This window comes from Bombus huntii, unplaced genomic scaffold, assembly GCF_024542735.1.
Source record: "Bombus huntii isolate Logan2020A unplaced genomic scaffold, iyBomHunt1.1 ctg00000185.1, whole genome shotgun sequence".
NCBI classification, from domain to species: Eukaryota; Metazoa; Arthropoda; class Insecta; order Hymenoptera; family Apidae; genus Bombus; species Bombus huntii.
Window position 1 is genome coordinate 45001 of NW_026099418.1, and position 12500 is coordinate 57500.

At 45.8% G+C, this 12500-nt stretch overlaps 2 non-coding genes across 2 annotated transcripts; both read left to right on the forward strand.

Annotated features, from left to right (window-relative positions):
- The first annotated feature begins 5216 nt into the window (after positions 1-5216).
- On the forward strand, positions 5217-7139 carry LOC126877532 (small subunit ribosomal RNA). Its single transcript, XR_007695098.1, has one exon. It is a non-coding gene; the product is annotated as a small subunit ribosomal RNA (ribosomal RNA).
- A 3359-nt stretch (positions 7140-10498) lies between these two features.
- Positions 10499-10653, forward strand: LOC126877537 (5.8S ribosomal RNA). The gene has a single exon (XR_007695103.1). It is a non-coding gene; the product is annotated as a 5.8S ribosomal RNA (ribosomal RNA).
- Positions 10654-12500: the final 1847 nt, after the last annotated feature.

Sequence of the window (12500 nt, forward strand, 5' to 3'; positions counted from 1 at the left end):
CCTTTAAATCAAACAACGAGACGCACGAATAGAAAGCGATACGCCGCTGGGACTTTGTCTCGTGCGAGTAAAAAGCAATACGCCGCTGGACTTAGTCGCGTACAAACAGAAAGCAATACGCCGCTGGACTTAGTCGCGTACAAACAGAAAGCAATACGCCGCTGGACTTAGCCGCGTGCGAGCATAAAGCAATACGCCGCTGGACTTAGTCGCGTACAAACTGAAAGCAATACGCCGCTGGACTTAGTCGCGTGCGAGCATAAAGCAATACGCCGCTGGACTTAGCCGCTCGTGCTACCGCTGCGCGCGCACCTCCGAATCAGCGGGTATGCGCCGGAGTAGGTAACACTCTCTTAAGGTACGCCGTTCTGCGCAGCTCGTATTGCGCGCGCGCGCGCGCGCTTTTTCAAATATTTTTAAACGTTTTTCCGCGTTTTTTCCCGTTTCTTCGCGTTTTTTCCCGTTTTTTCCCGTTTTTTCCCGTTTTCCACGTTTTTTCCCGTTTCACGAGAGAGACGAAAACGAGGAAAATAATCGCGACAAATGCTCGCTCGCTGCGCTCGCTCGGACGAATATAGCCCAACCCAAAACCGATCCCAAGCGTTCGAACGAAGATTTCGATGAAATCGAAGAACGAACGCTAAAGGGATTGGTTTTGGGTTGGGCTACTTTTTTTTTCGAGCGAGCGGAGCGAGCGAGCAACGCGTAAGAGCGTATCGTTGCGTCGCAGGGACTTTGAAATATTCGCCACTGTTCGAACGTTCGAGTCGAAATAACTCGAGAAAAAGCGTTATAACGCATCGAAATTATCAGTGAAATCGTTACGTATCGACGAAATCTAGTCGAAAGTAGCGATTTCACTTTATTTTTTTAAAAAATTTCATCCTCCGGACCAACGTGACCGGGACGTTGGAACTTAGAATTTTTTCGCACCGCTACGAAAGTACCGAAAGTTCAACTCGAAATAACTCGCCAAAAAGCGTTATAACGTATCGAAATTTTGCGTGAAATCGTTACGTTTCGACGAAATCTAGTCGAAAGTAGCGATTTCACTTTATTTTTTTAAAAAATTTCATCCTCCGGACCAACGTGACCGGGACGTTGGAACTTAGAATTTTTTCGCACCGTTACGAAAGTACCGAAAGTTCAACTCGAAATAACTCGCCAAAAAGCGTTATAACGTATCGAAATTTTGCGTGAAATCGTTACGTTTCGACGAAATCTAGTCGAAAGTAGCGATTTCACTTTATTTTTTTAAAAAATTTCATCCTCCGGACCAACGTGACCGGGACGTTGGAACTTAGAATTTTTTCGCACCGTTACGAAAGTACCGAAAGTTCAACTCGAAATAACTCGCTAAAAAGCGTTATAACGTATCGAAATTTTGCGTGAAATCGTTACGTATCGACGAAATCTAGTCGAAAGTAGCGATTTCACTTTATTTTTTTAAAAAATTTCATCCTCCGGACCAACGTGACCGGGACGTTGGAACTTAGAATTTTTTCGCACCGTTACGAAAGTACCGAAAGTTCAACTCGAAATAACTCGCCAAAAAGCGTTATAACGTATCGAAATTTTGCGTGAAATCGTTACGTTTCGACGAAATCTAGTCGAAAGTAGCGATTTCACTTTATTTTTTTAAAAAATTTCATCCTCCGGACCAACGTGACCGGGACGTTGGAACTTAGAATTTTTTCGCACCGTTACGAAAGTACCGAAAGTTCAACTCGAAATAACTCGCCAAAAAGCGTTATAACGTATCGAAATTTTGCGTGAAATCGTTACGTTTCGACGAAATCTAGTCGAAAGTAGCGATTTCACTTTATTTTTTTAAAAAATTTCATCCTCCGGACCAACGTGACCGGGACGTTGGAACTTAGAATTTTTTCGCCCCGTTACGAAAGTACCGAATGTTCAACTCGAAATAACTCGCCAAAAAGCGTTATAACGTATCGAAATTTTGTGTGAAATCGTTACGTATCGACGAAATCTAGTCGAACGTAACGATTTCACTTTATTTTTTTAAAAAATTTCATCCTCCGGACCAACGTGACCGGGACGTTGGAACTTAGAATTTTTTCGCACCGCTACGAAAAGGCCGAAAGATCCCCTCCAAATAACTCGTTAAAAAGTGTTAGAAGGTACGAATATTTTTCAAGAAATCGTTATAACTCGATAAAATACGTCGGGATTAAGCGTTTATATCGTCGGCAGACGGATATAAAAACGTTTGGACCGACACGACCGGTCGTTGGAACATAGAAAAATTCCGAGCCGGTACGTTGGGACTTAGAAAAATTCCGAGGGCGAAAAAGTTTTTTCGAGTTTATTCGTTAAAAAGCGTTACAAGGTATGAATTTTTTTGCATAAATCGACGTAACTCGACGAAATACGTCGGGATTAATGGTTTATTTCCGTCCGAGAACGATTTTTAAAAACGGACCTATGCGGCCGGTCGTTCGTACTTAGAAAATTTTCGGACCGAACACTCTTTTTCGATTAATTCGTTAAAAAGCGTTATAACGTACGAATATTTTTCAAGAAATCGTTATAACTCGATAAAATACGTCGGGATTAAGCGTTTATATCGTCGGCAGACGGATATAAAAACGTTTGGACCGACACGACCGGTCGTTGGAACATAGAAAAATTCCGAGCCGGTACGTTGGGACTTAGAAAAATTCCGAGGGCGAAAAAGTTTTTTCGAGTTTATTCGTTAAAAAGCGTTACAAGGTATGAATTTTTTTGCATAAATCGACGTAACTCGACGAAATACGTCGGGATTAATGGTTTATTTCCGTCCGAGAACGATTTTTAAAAACGGACCTATGCGGCCGGTCGTTCGTACTTAGAAAATTTTCGGACCGAACACTCTTTTTCGATTAATTCGTTAAAAAGCGTTATAACGTACGAATATTTTTCAAGAAATCGTTATAACTCGATAAAATACGTCGGGATTAAGCGTTTATATCGTCGGCAGACGGATATAAAAACGTTTGGACCGACACGACCGGTCGTTGGAACATAGAAAAATTCCGAGCCGGTACGTTGGGACTTAGAAAAATTCCGAGGGCGAAAAAGTTTTTTCGAGTTTATTCGTTAAAAAGCGTTACAAGGTATGAATTTTTTTGCATAAATCGACGTAACTCGACGAAATACGTCGGGATTAATGGTTTATTTCCGTCCGAGAACGATTTTTAAAAACGGACCTATGCGGCCGGTCGTTCGTACTTAGAAAATTTTCGGACCGAACACTCTTTTTCGATTAATTCGTTAAAAAGCGTTATAACGTACGAATATTTTTCAAGAAATCGTTATAACTCGATAAAATACGTCGGGATTAAGCGTTTATATCGTCGGCAGACGGATATAAAAACGTTTGGACCGACACGACCGGTCGTTGGAACATAGAAAAATTCCGAGCCGGTACGTTGGGACTTAGAAAAATTCCGAGGGCGAAAAAGTTTTTTCGAGTTTATTCGTTAAAAAGCGTTACAAGGTATGAATTTTTTTGCATAAATCGACGTAACTCGACGAAATACGTCGGGATTAATGGTTTATTTCCGTCCGAGAACGATTTTTAAAAACGGACCTATGCGGCCGGTCGTTCGTACTTAGAAAATTTTCGGACCGAACACTCTTTTTCGATTAATTCGTTAAAAAGCGTTATAACGTACGAATATTTTTCAAGAAATCGTTATAACTCGATAAAATACGTCGGGATTAAGCGTTTATATCGTCGGCAGACGGATATAAAAACGTTTGGACCGACACGACCGGTCGTTGGAACATAGAAAAATTCCGAGCCGGTACGTTGGGACTTAGAAAAATTCCGAGGGCGAAAAAGTTTTTTCGAGTTTATTCGTTTAAAAGCGTTACAAGGTATGAATTTTTTTACGGGAATCGTTCTATCTCTATTAAATACGTCGGGATTAAACATTTTTATCGATTTTTTCAAAAAATTAGCGTTCGTCGAACTGACACGACTGGGATATTTTTCTAATTTTTTCGTTAATTAACGTTACAAGGTATATATTTTTTTGCATATTTCTACTTATTTTAACGTATTGTAATTGATTATAAACTTATTTTTTGTCCGTATTCGATAAAAGAGTATGTTTACTGATGCAATTTTTCGGTGAAAAAAAAAATTAATTTTTTGGTAAAAATGCATTTCTATTATGTTAATAAAACGTCTGGTAATGTATTTCGATGGTTGGATATTGGCTTTGTATAGTAGTGATCGAGCGTTCGCGAGACTAAGTTCCAGCGTCCCTTCCGAACGGTACGTTGCTACGGAGGTTTTGCACCGTAAGCGCGCGGCCGCTAGCCCGGCCGGCGCCGGCCTTCCGGCTGGCGCTTTCGTATCTATAAGAGAGACGTCGAGCCGGACGGTTCGGTCGGAACAGCGTTGAGCGCGTGGCTATTCTACGGCCTCGGTTGAGAATTCAGTCACCGCTCCTCGAGTCTTAGTGTATTTTACGCTATTTCTCGACTGTTCCTCCGTTCTCGTTCTGGTTTTTTCTCTACACTGCTGCGCCGCGGGTCGCTGTCCTGGACGTAATGACCAAATATCGTGGCAAGGTTCCCCTGAGTCGGGAAGCTGGTGACCTGTGTGTACGTATTCTAACAAAAATTGTTAGATGCGTGTGTGCTTGTACTAACTGAGCATCGATTCATTCAAAAGAGTATAACCGTCTGCTTTCTATAAAAACTTCTGCTTTCGCAGAAGTATCCGATGAGGCGGTAGGAGCGTACTATCTTTGCGTAGTATGTCTTCTGCCGAAAATGTTCTACCGATTGAAAGAATATTCTTACGGTATGTCCAGCGCGACGCACTGGGATACGCGCTTGTTCGTTCAGCGTGAGGTGCGTATACGTGCTTTACCGCTAAGATATTCTAATAAGTCTTTTTACACGAAGACAGCATTATGGAAATGTTCCTTTAGAAGTACGATTCTAAACATTTTATATAAGACTATGAGAGAGAGAGAGAGAGAGAAGAGAGGAGGTGGAGTTGAGAATTACAAAGTGGCTGCGAGCGGCGTTCGAAGATTATTACTGAACTATGGGTGTATCTCGAACGTCGCTAGGAGATATATTTTATAGATATATCTATCTTAAGAACGAAAAGTCTCGTCGTACGGTGCTTACGTCCCACCTACGACACGAAGAGAACTTAAACGAAATTTATAAGAATTGTTATACGAATAAGATCCCTGGTTGATCCTGCCAGTAGTCATATGCTTGTCTCAAAGATTAAGCCATGCATGTCTCAGTACATGCCGCATTAAGGTGAAACCGCGAATGGCTCATTAAATCAGTTATGGTTTCTTAGATCATACCTACATTTACTTGGATAACTGTGGTAATTCTAGAGCTAATACATGCAAACAGATTCCGACCAGAGATGGTAGGAATGCTTTTATTAGATCAAAACCAATCGGTGGCGGATGGCTCGTCTGTCCGTCCATCGTTTGTTTTGGTGACTCTGAATAACTTTGTGCTGATCGCATGGTCATCTAGCACCGGCGACGCATCTTTCAAATGTCTGCCTTATCAACTGTCGATGGTAGGTTCTGCGCCTACCATGGTTGTAACGGGTAACGGGGAATCAGGGTTCGATTCCGGAGAGGGAGCCTGAGAAACAGCTACCACATCCAAGGAAGGCAGCAGGCGCGCAAATTACCCACTCCCGGCACGGGGAGGTAGTGACGAAAAATAACGATACGGGACTCATCCGAGGCCCCGTAATCGGAATGAGTACACTTTAAATCCTTTAACGAGGACCAATTGGAGGGCAAGTCTGGTGCCAGCAGCCGCGGTAATTCCAGCTCCAATAGCGTATATTAAAGTTGTTGCGGTTAAAAAGCTCGTAGTTGAATCTGTGTGTCACAGTGTCGGTTCACCGCTCGCGGTGTTTAACTGGCATTATGTGGTACGTCCTATCGGTGGGCTTAGCTCCTCGCGGGCGGTCCAACTAATATCCCATCGCGGTGCTCTTCACTGAGTGTCGAGGTGGGCCGATACGTTTACTTTGAACAAATTAGAGTGCTTAAAGCAGGCTACCTTCGCCTGAATACTGTGTGCATGGAATAATGGAATAGGACCTCGGTTCTATTTTGTTGGTTTTCGGAGCCCCGAGGTAATGATTAATAGGGACAGATGGGGGCATTCGTATTGCGACGTTAGAGGTGAAATTCTTGGATCGTCGCAAGACGGACAGAAGCGAAAGCATTTGCCAAAAATGTTTTCATTAATCAAGAACGAAAGTTAGAGGTTCGAAGGCGATCAGATACCGCCCTAGTTCTAACCATAAACGATGCCAGCCAGCGATCCGCCGAAGTTCCTCCGATGACTCGGCGGGCAGCTTCCGGGAAACCAAAGCTTTTGGGTTCCGGGGGAAGTATGGTTGCAAAGCTGAAACTTAAAGGAATTGACGGAAGGGCACCACCAGGAGTGGAGCCTGCGGCTTAATTTGACTCAACACGGGAAACCTCACCAGGCCCGGACACCGGAAGGATTGACAGATTGATAGCTCTTTCTTGATTCGGTGGGTGGTGGTGCATGGCCGTTCTTAGTTGGTGGAGCGATTTGTCTGGTTAATTCCGATAACGAACGAGACTCTAGCCTGCTAAATAGACGTAACTTATGGTATCTCGAAGGCCCCCGGCTTCGGTCGGTGGGTTTTTACTACCAACGTACAAACAAATCTTCTTAGAGGAACAGGCGGCTTCTAGCCGCACGAGATTGAGCAATAACAGGTCTGTGATGCCCTTAGATGTTCTGGGCCGCACGCGCGCTACACTGAAGGAATCAGCGTGTTTTCCCTGGCCGAAAGGCCCGGGTAACCCGCTGAACCTCCTTCGTGCTAGGGATTGGGGCTTGCAATTATTCCCCATGAACGAGGAATTCCCAGTAAGCGCGAGTCATAAGCTCGCGTTGATTACGTCCCTGCCCTTTGTACACACCGCCCGTCGCTACTACCGATTGAATGATTTAGTGAGGTCTTCGGACTGGTGCGCGGCCAATGTGATAAGCATTGCCGATGTTACCGGGAAGATGACCAAACTTGATCATTTAGAGGAAGTAAAAGTCGTAACAAGGTTTCCGTAGGTGAACCTGCGGAAGGATCATTAACGATACGATACCAAAAGAATTTGACTTGAACACATATAAAAACTATGAAATATATATCACAATGGTCGGTAAGGAGCCGTACTCCTCCTGTATCGACGAAAGTATATACGACGTATTAACAAGCTATATACTTTAACAAACGAAAACGCCAGGGAGCTTGGCAACCTCCGTTGGCACGAATAGAAATATTCTTAAGGAGGAGACGACCCTCCAGCTACGGAATTATACGAAGAGAAGGTGGCACTCTCTCTCGATCATCGGGATGAAGAGATATATATATACAAGTATAAAAACGAAATGCGAATGAAACTTATTCGAGGCGCCTGCGTGAGGTCGTAAACAGAAAGACCCGCCGTCTCCGAATAAAACATATAACATATAATATATATATATATATATGAAATTCTAATAAAAGGGAACTCTAGCTTCGAAAGAGCCAACAAAAGTTAAGGCTCGATATCAAACGAAAAAATTACGATGGAAACCAGGTGTAAAGAGAAATGCAGTCGTGGCGCCTGCGAGAGGCCGTACACAAAAAGACCCGCCGTCACGATCTCGTATTTCGTATTTGCATCGTGGAAACCGTACAAACGAAATATAAAAGTCCATGCAAACTAATAAGAAAATCTCTAAAGTGCCTCGTGTCGGAGTGATCATGCTCGCCTATTCTCTTCTATGTTTCGTGGTCTGTGTTGCGTTTGTTCTCCTCCTAGCAACGGGACATATCGAAGACTCCTCTTTGGGATCGAACGAAGCGTCTAGAACGAGTCGACGAGAGCGAAAGAACTTGTAGCGAGTCGCGCAGAGCGAAAGGATACCGATATACATCTTCGAAGGTTCTCTTCGAAGATCCATGGATACCTTCTGCGTCGACTTCTCTCGTCTCTTTCATCGAAACTCTCGTCGTTCTCGAAACGTGCTTCCTACCCAAAGGGCGTGTGCTCTTCGTATGTCGTTTCGTTCGAAATAACGAAACCACGTGTAACATACTCGTGGATCGGGTAACCTAGAACGAAGACGCATCGCGTGGATGTTGGCCCGCTATGCGACGATGACCGATGATGATGATGATGATGATGATGATATGATGATGATGTCGATGTCGACGACGACGACGATGAAGACGATGTGTAGCAACGATTCGTAACTAGTCTAGCCGAAGTTCGTTCAGAGGGGAACGCCGCCGGCTTCGAAGCCTCGATGTCGTGAGTCGGACACCCGTGCCGTCGCTAGAGTTTTTCAAACTCTGCTTCTGGATATTGGGACGAAAGACCGCTCGAGGACGACGACAGCCGTGCGTGCGTATCCCATCGAATTTTTTTTACACCACCTGAACGAGACTAAAGTTTCGTCTAGTTGATCGTCTACCGTCGCATAATGTATATTATATACCGTTCAGAGGGGACCGGCTGTCTATCCTCGTTGTCGTGAGTCGGACACCCGTGCCGTCGCTAGAGTTTTTCAAACTCTGCTTCTGGATATCGGGACGAAAGACCGCGCGAGGACGACGGATGCGAGTCCCATCGAATTTTTGACTTACACACTACCTGAACGAGACTTAAAGTTTCATATTATATACCGTTCAGAGGGGACCGGCTGTCTATCCTCGTTGTCGTGAGTCGGACACCCGTGCCGTCGCTAGAGTTTTTCAAACTCTGCTTCTGGATATCGGGACGAAAGACCGCGCGAGGACGACGGATGCGAGTCCCATCGAATTTTTGACTTACACACTACCTGAACGAGACTTAAAGTTTCATATAATATACCGTTCAGAGGGGACCGGCTGTCTTTCCTCGTTGTCGTGAGTCGGACACCCGTGCCGTCGCTAGAGTTTTTCAAACTCTGCTTCTGGATATCGGGACGAAAGACCGCGCGAGGACGACGGATGCGAGTCCCATCGAATTTTTTATTTAAACACTACCTGAACGAGACTTAAAGTTTCATATAATATACCGTTCAGAGGGGACCGGCTGTCTTTCCTCGTTGTCGTGAGTCGGACACCCGTGCCGTCGCTAGAGTTTTTCAAACTCTGCTTCTGGATATCGGGACGAAAGACCGCGCGAGGACGACGGATGCGAGTCCCATCGAATTTTTTATTTAAACACTACCTGAACGAGACTTAAAGTTTCATATAATATACCGTTCAGAGGGGACCGGCTGTCTTTCCTCGTTGTCGTGAGTCGGAGACCCGTGCCGTCGCTAGAGTTTTTCAAACTCTGCTTCTGGATATCGGGACGAAAGACCGCGCGAGGACGACGGATGCGAGTCCCATCGAATTTTTGATTTACACACTACCTGAACGAGACTTAAAGTTTCATCCAGTTTGTCGTCTATCATCTCATATATAATATACCGTTCAGAGGGGACCGGCTGTCTATCCTCGTTGTCGTGAGTCGGACACCCGTGCCGTCGCTAGAGTTTTTCAAACTCTGCTTCTGGATGTTGGGACGAAAGACCGCGCGAGGACGATGGATGCGAGTCCCATCGAATTTTTGATTTACAAGACACACACTACCTGAACGAGACTAAAGTTTCATCGAGTTTATCGTCGCATAACCCGTTCGGAGGGGACCGGCTGTCTATCCTCGTTGTCGTGAGTCGGACACCCGTGCCGTCGCTAGAGTTTTTCAAACTCTGCTTCTGGATATCGGGACGAAAGACCGCGCGAGGACGATGGCTGCGAGTCCCATCGAATTTTTGTTTTTTTTTTTTTTAAAAAAAAAAACACCACCCGAACGGAGATGTGTTCTATCTTTCGTCGATTTTTCATGCTTTCAGTCGGTCGCGTGGTCGCCATCCGTTCGGAGGGGATCGCCGGCTTCGAAACCTCGATGTCGTGAGTCGGACACCCGTGCCGTCGCTAGAGTTTTTCAAACTCTGCTTCTGGATATTGGGACGAAAGACCGCTCGAGGCGGACGGCCGCGCGAATCCCATCGAATCTTTACTATCACCCGAACGATGGAGAGATGCACGCGCGCTGTTTCTTGAATAATTGGACGAGAGAGTAGAATCAAACACATATATAACATGGGCTAGCCACCGTGCTTACTCGTTCGCGAGATCGTGTGCTGTACAGAGGATTCAGAATCGGGTGTATATATCCCCGTCGTTTCCTGACGAACGGAGCTTCGATCTCGATGGTTGTTATATATCATAATGTACTTTACGCCCGGCCGGCGAACGCGCGTATCTTCGCGCGTTCGTCGTTTTCTTTTTTTTTCGAACGTTTTTGTGTCGTCAATCCTATGGCGACTTCTGCGCGTTCGATTCCCGTTGGTCGAACGTGACGGAACTCGGCTTCGCTAGAACCGAGAAGAGTACATTTGAGTATTGAACTGTTGTAAATTTATAAAAGATTACCCTGAACGGTGGATCACTTGGCTCGTGGGTCGATGAAGAACGCAGCTAATTGCGCGTCAACGTGTGAACTGCAGGACACATGAACATCGACATTTCGAACGCACATTGCGGTCCACGGATACAATTCCTGGACCACGCCTGGCTGAGGGTTGCTCACGTAAACCTAAGACTGCTTGCGTTGCGTATCGTTACTCTCCGTATCTGTCTCTCTCTGTCCCTTCTTGCCTTAACAACCCGCCGTCGTTCTTCTTTATATAAGAGAACGTTTCAGAGTCGGACGAAGGTACAAGAACGAGGATACGAATAAGAGCGGACGGAGAGAACATACGCGACGTACGAGCGATTGTTGGACGCTCGTCGGCGTTCGTCGCGGTCGTGCAGAGACCGTGCAAGTCGTACGCATGCTCGATATATAATCTATCGTGTTCACGGGAGACTACGAAACTCTACCTCTGTCTCTCTCTGTCCCTTCTTGCCTTGACAACCCGCCGTCGTTCTTCTTAAAAATTATAAGAGAACGTTTCAGAGTCGGACGAAGGTATACGAAGGGATACGAATAAGAGCGGAGAGAACCGGTCACGGACCTGCGTGAGTGCTCGCGGCGTCGTGAGTCGTCCTTACGAGGGCGACCGCCCGCTTATGCACCGCTTCGTGTATCGGTTATCGAACGTATATACTCGTAGTGTTCTCCTCGTGACCGATTTTTTTTTCATATCAGGCGATATATGCTACGTTTGCCGGTGTTCGACGCACGAAGGTCCGCGCCCCCGACGTCGTCTTAAAAGAATATTATATTTGGCGAGACTGAGAGAGAAAGCAAATATGGGAACTCGGTCGAGAGAGGAGAGAAGAGAGAACCAAAAAAAAAACCTAAACTCGATGGCGTGCGAAACTTTGCCATAATCTACCGTCTTTTCTTAAGACTCTCGTACAGCCCCAGGGATCGAATGCCCACTCCGTCTCTTCGCGAAAGCGACTGACAACAACGAGGACCGTCGCATCGATGGGTCGTCGTTGCGTTTTACACGCTCTGTGCTTTTTTACAAGCCCCGAAAGTATCAGCCGTAGATCCGGGAACGCACACGCGAGATTTCTTCGAGCGCTCTGACGACTTAGGGAGGTATGATCCCCAGCGTCGCGCGGAGATCGGAGAGTACACGTACTCGTATCGGGACGAATTTTCCCCGTCGTCGTGTATCTCTCTGCCCGCGCGCCTGGCTCCCGAAAAGCCACGTTCGTCGGAAATCTTACATATTATATATGTAACGCGTGTGCGAACTAGCGTGTGTCTAAGATCGGCTATACACGGGTGCTGCTGTAACTACAAGCTCGAGGTGTTTTCCGCAGCGTTTCTGTACCCGAGGAAGATGCGCATGTGAGTCCGTTACGAAGTTGTTCGTACGGTCGTCGTCGTCGGAGAGATCGTAGACGAGGAAGAAGACGATCCCCTTTGGCGAGGCTCGAGAAAAAAACTTTGAGAGAGACGAGGTATACACGCGCGTACGACTATGTCGTGCGCGCGTGTGATTTTTTTTTTATGGCAATTCGACGCTTCGAGAATAGAGAAAAGAGAGTGTTGGTCATCCCATGCCTCTTCGTCGTCTATCGCTGGACCGCGCATCCTAACGTCGCGCCGGTCGTCCAGTCCCCGAACACACACACCCACCCGACGGTACGTCTCGCTCGCTTTTTCACTTGCGTGAGTTCCCGTACCGGGAACCGCTGGAATCGTCGAGAGAAGAGAAACGGCTGTAGGAGAAAAAGAGGACGGACGTTAAAAACCGGACGATCGTTACACGGATGTCTTGCGTGAGTCTTAGCTCGAACATGATACGACGAACGAAGTTTGGCACTTTGGCGAGATGCATAAAACGCTCGTACATACATACATACATATATATTGTATATCGAATAGAGAGTGTTCTCCTTCTATTCGAATTTTTTTTCTCTTTGAGGCGATTTTCGCACAGAGAAATACACACACACACACCACCTTCTC